A 5,222-nucleotide genomic window follows, 5' to 3' on the forward strand; every position below is an offset into this window, starting at 1 on the left:
TCCAACCGCGTGATCTTATCCCGGCATGTTTACTTTGACGAGCTCGTGTTCCCATTTAAGCAGGTTGCCGCTCCGCCGTCTTCCCCGCCGGCCTCGTCGCCAGCCCGAGTCGTGGTCCCTCTGGATACTCACGAGCCTCGCCGGCCCCGCCCGGCGCGTCTTCACCGCCAGCCGCCGGCTCCCCGGCGCTCTCCGGCTTCGTCGCACCCGCCTACTGGCTCGCCCGCTTCGGGCGCTTCTACTGTTGCATCAGCTGAAGCTGGCTCTACATCAGCCTCAGCCAACTCTGCTGCGTTGCCCGCTGCCCCTTCTGCGGGCCTGGCAGCCGCTGCATCTGCCATGGTGTCGCCTGCGGCCAGCTCCGCTGTAGCGGCCGCCGCCCCTCCAGCCGGCTCCGCTGGCCTGGGCGCCCCGGCTGCCGCTCCAGGCGTGTCACGCGTCGTCACTCGAGCCCGTGCTGGAGTCCATCGGCCCAGCAGCCGGTACCCGTCGGACCAGTACGTCTGCGCGGCGTCCACCTCGTCGTCCTCGACCGCTCTCCCATCGTCGGTTCATGCGGCTCTTCGCGATCCACTCTGGGTCGCGGCCATGCGTGAAGAATTTGAGGCGCTCCAGCGCAACCATACTTGGCAGTTGGTGCCCCGCCCCCTGGGCGCCAACGTGATCAGCGACCGGTGGGTGTTCCGCCGCAAGCTTCGCTCCGACGGCACCCTCGAGCGGTACAAGGCTAGATGGGTCGTCCGGGGCTTCCGCCAACGCGCCGGAGTCGACTTCACCAACACGTTCGCACCCTCGTCAAGCCCGGCACGATCCGGTGCGTCCTGCAGCTCGCCGTCTCACGCCAGTGGGATGTACACCAGCTCGACGTCTCTAACGCGTTCCTGCATGGGCTGCGTTTTGATTTTCGGCCGAAAAAAACGAATTTCGGCCGAATTTCGGCCATCTCGCTAGGGCCCGATATATGGGCCTATCGGCCGAATAATTTGGCCCAGTTTGAATTTTTTCTTGACCGGCCCAGCTTCTAGAGCCTTCCAGCTGAGACAAAACCACGAAACCGAAACAGCCAACCCTAGAATCGCTCGTTTCCTGTCCCTCCTCCTGTGTGCGGCGCCGCCGCTGCGCACAGGCCACATCTCCTCGCCCTCCTCCACATCTCCGGCCAAAGCGCTCACTTCTCCGACCCTCCTTCACATCTCCTCGCCTCCACCCCATCCACTTCCTGTCCAAGACTGTGGCAACAGAGCTCGGCGGTTGCGGCCCTTCTCCAAGACTGCAGCGTGGTGCTCGGCGGCTGCGGCAACGGAGCTGATGGAGCGCGAGCCGACCAGTTCAACGGAGGCGGTAGCACGGGGCAGCGGCAGCAGCATGGAGGGCGTCCGCTTGACTGGAAAGGTACAAATGTTCTTGATGCAGTTTCAGTACGTGTATGCAGTTTCAGTCTTCAGCAATTTGTCTCGTCCAAGTACGTGTATGCAGTTTCAGTTCTTGAGCAATTTCAGATCGATGTTGCTTTGTTTCTTGGTTATAATCTGTGTCTGCTTGTGCTGCTTTAGATTTAGGAGAGGTCCCTGGTAAATGGCTCGGCAAATGCATATATCATACGGGGTTAAGAAAAAGTGAGTCTTGATGAGTTGAACGTACAGCAGTGAGATTATTAATCTGAAATATACATGCATCCGGTAGTCACCAAGGAGTCTCACAATGTTTTGGTTTGGTATATAATCTGAATCTGAAACACACATGCATCTGGTATTCACTAAGGATGCTCACGATCTGGTAATATTTATTTTGGTCCAACCAAAAAGTGGGTTACAAACGTTATTCTGAACATCCTAAAATATATAATCGTTCCGTAGATCTGGGTTGTGTGCTTGTTTTTGAGCTGTTGAGATGATGCTTGTGTGCAATATTAAAGTTTTTTTCATCACCTCCAACCACTGGCTTGGATGTTTGCAGAAGCATCTCATGTTTGCATTGATAATTTATTTAGATCTATAGTACGTCCAGTAAAAATTCAGTTATGTTGTGTATTTAACTAAGTAGATGTTGACCGATGGTTAATTTCAATGTTCAGCGGTACCATTAAGTGATGGTTCTAGAACTAAGCTTCGCAGTATCTTTCTCAAGAATAGATTATAGTTTTTGACTTGTCTTTTTGGCAAACTAGAGCATCGGGTTGTATTTAAATTACTTATTCCTTAGTATCTAAACTAGAGCATTAAGCTGTACTGGTTTTGTTTATCATTCATATGAGGACACCCAAGTAAGCAAGGGTTGCTTCCCTAGTGACCTACTCTTCATAACTGACCGCTGTTCTTTTGTCATTGATTTTGAAGAGAAAGTATTTGTTGATAGTGAGAGTGAGGATAATGATGGGGTGAGTGAGGATGGGGAAGATGCTCCATCCATGCATGATCAGCAAGAGGCGCAAATGCAAGTGGAAAAAGAGACACAAATTCAAGTGGAAAAGGACGCACCACCAACAGATGGCAATTTGGAGACCCGTAGATCTGTACGGCTTGTCAAGAAGAAGACCAAGGGTGTCAACAGCCTATACCCGCTGCTTAGAAATCTGCTAGCAAATATCTTCTTTCTAGTGTTTTATGATTCATGATAATTGCTTAGAAAATTTTAGTTACTTGGAGCTGGTAGTTTCTTAGATGTATAAACTTTCTATCCATGCCTAGCCTTCGTTGTCATGTTAAGCAATGTATTTATGTTGTCCTGAAATGTTACCACTTGACTATTGTTGCACTAGACACCTCCCTGTTAGTCCATTTTATTTCATTATGCACAAAGTGGAAGAAGAAAATTCTGATGTTGAACTACATCTATCCTGATTCTTTCTTTGTTTTCTCTATATGAACTAGAAATGCCACATGAAGAACTAAGGATATCAAGAAGCTTTTGGATGTATACAAGCTTGGAGCTGCTGTTTTATAGGTATATTAACCACTGTATTTGTCATGCAATATGTTTGAGCTTATGCATGAATTTTGATTCACATTTTTCATCGTGGATTTTCCTTTTGTATGACAATTGACAAATGGCTAGTCCAAGCCAACAGTGGGCTGTTTGTGTCTATGTTGCTTTCTTTGTATCCTTAGAGTTTTGTTGTGCTGGAGTAAAAACCGTAAACTAGAATTCATCATTCTAGTATATGGAGGCATTTAACCTTTGCTCCTGAAGCTTTTTGGTGAATAAAAAACTATATTGCTGTAGTAGATTTGTTATTTGATTCATGAGCATGCATAAATTTAACTATTGTTCTACTAGCCACTTGTCCTGTTAGTCCATTTTATTTTTAATGCACAAAGTGGCAGAAAATAATTCTGATGCAGAACTACCTCCATCCTGACCCTTCCTCTGTTTTCTCTAAACCAGAAATGACACTTGAAGAATAACCAAGGATATCAAGAAGCTTTTGGATGTAGGCATGCTTGGAGCTGCTGTTTCAATGTCATGCTTTGATAGTTGTCTTTTGAAGCTGATGTTTCTATGTGTAATACTTTAAGTCTGTTGGCTGTACCGGACTATTTAAACTCTGAACTATGTTGTGATGGTTGAACTGATGTTGGACTGTTAAGGGTTATGTTGGAGGCCACTTTATAACTAATGTGTGCCTGTTATGTTGGACAGATGCAGTTTTATTAATCCCTAGAGCTTATTTGCTGAAATTTACATGATCAAACCTGATGGTTGTTGCGCTGCTATATTTATGGCCTGTTTTATTTCAAATCTTGTTTGAATTTTGGCCAAATTTCGGCCAAATTTCGGTCAAATTTTGGCCAAATTTTCAAATTTTGATTTTGAAATTTCGTCCGAGATTTTGCCGAAAAATTTAAAATTCCCGAAATTCGCCCATTTCGGCCAAGGACGAAAAAAAACACAAACCGAAAATCAAAATATTTTAGAACAGCGGGAGTCAAAGTTATGGTTGTAATTGTACCGACCCAGTATAAATGCTTTGTACAAGCTGCCTTGCTTGCTGTGCATGGCAATTTTAAATAAGTTTTAAACCTTACATCAATTTATTTGTTTGTTCATTAGTCTCGATACAAAGTCTAAGGGAAAATATTTCTTGAACAATAAACTCTCTATACAAATAAGTTTGTGAGAGGTGACAAAAGAACGCCTTTTTCTTGTTGAGAAACATTTTCAGAGAATTTCTTCTATCTTATTCTGCTAGCAGTAACATGATGAACATTGTCACTGAGAAGCTAGCTTACATACGATTTTTCTTTTGCATATGGTAGATCCATAAAACCATTGGTCTCCCATTTCATCACGAATTTGTTGAAATGCAGTTTTAATTTACATCAACATCATTCCAGGTTGAGTTTCTCATATACCAGCTGCATAATTGGCATTGTTGCAGAGTCCCTCATATTCTCCCCTTCAGGATTGCGCACCTCCAGGTGCACGAAGACATAGATAGATAGTTCTTGTCTTTTTCCTCTTTGCCGCTACGAAATAGTCGCGGTCATGGAATTAAATAATGCATTCAAGAACAGAACCACAGGCCACAGTTGATCTTCTTACATGTTGTCTTCGATCGTAGGCAGGAAAAGTAATAATTCCATCTCTGATTTGATGGGACCCCCGGCCGTGTTGTAGTGGATGCATAGACTTGGTGCAATCCAGCAAACGGTACTTGTGTGTGTGCGACAAAGGGTGCCGTCGCAGTGTGGAAATTCTAGCAACGCTGATGTTGCAATGTCTGAAGAATGTGTGGACACTGTCAGTTACCCAGTAGACAGGGCAGAAAAATCTTGTGTTCCAGCTCCGGCAATGCTGAATATGGTGGTCCTGTGATATATTACCCTAAGACTGAAGCTACTAGCAAGTGGCGTTCCCTGTCACAAACTGCCTTCCTGGTCACGCACTTATTATTGTAGAAACATATACAATTGTTTATTTACTTATTACTCTTATATACTACAAATTTCGGTTGAAATATATGTCTGAACCACTGGCAGATTTCCTGGAAGGATATTTTCCCCCTGTGATGGGACAGATAAAAAAAGTGCAGGGCACCTCTATTCTTTGTTGTAGAAACAAATATCTGTTTAGATAACTTTGTGTTCCTTTTCTCAGAAAAACAGAGGAACTTTATATTATGGATGAACATTCGATCAACATCACTGAGAAGCTAACTTACATACATTCCGATTCTGATGCGACACATAAGAACCGTAAAAAAAATCAATAACAGAGGTCAG

The 5,222-nt window shown here is 44.9% G+C and overlaps 1 long non-coding RNA gene across 1 annotated transcript; it reads left to right on the plus strand.

Moving 5' to 3' along the window:
• The first annotated feature begins 395 nt into the window (after positions 1-395).
• LOC119358530 lies at positions 396-3,568 on the plus strand. Its single transcript, XR_005172251.1, has 3 exons — positions 396-1,392; positions 2,337-2,943; positions 3,385-3,568. It is a non-coding gene; the product is annotated as an uncharacterized LOC119358530 (long non-coding RNA).
• Positions 3,569-5,222: the final 1,654 nt, after the last annotated feature.

Source organism: Triticum dicoccoides, chromosome 1A, assembly GCF_002162155.2.
Source record: "Triticum dicoccoides isolate Atlit2015 ecotype Zavitan chromosome 1A, WEW_v2.0, whole genome shotgun sequence".
Taxonomy (NCBI): Eukaryota; Viridiplantae; Streptophyta; class Magnoliopsida; order Poales; family Poaceae; genus Triticum; species Triticum dicoccoides.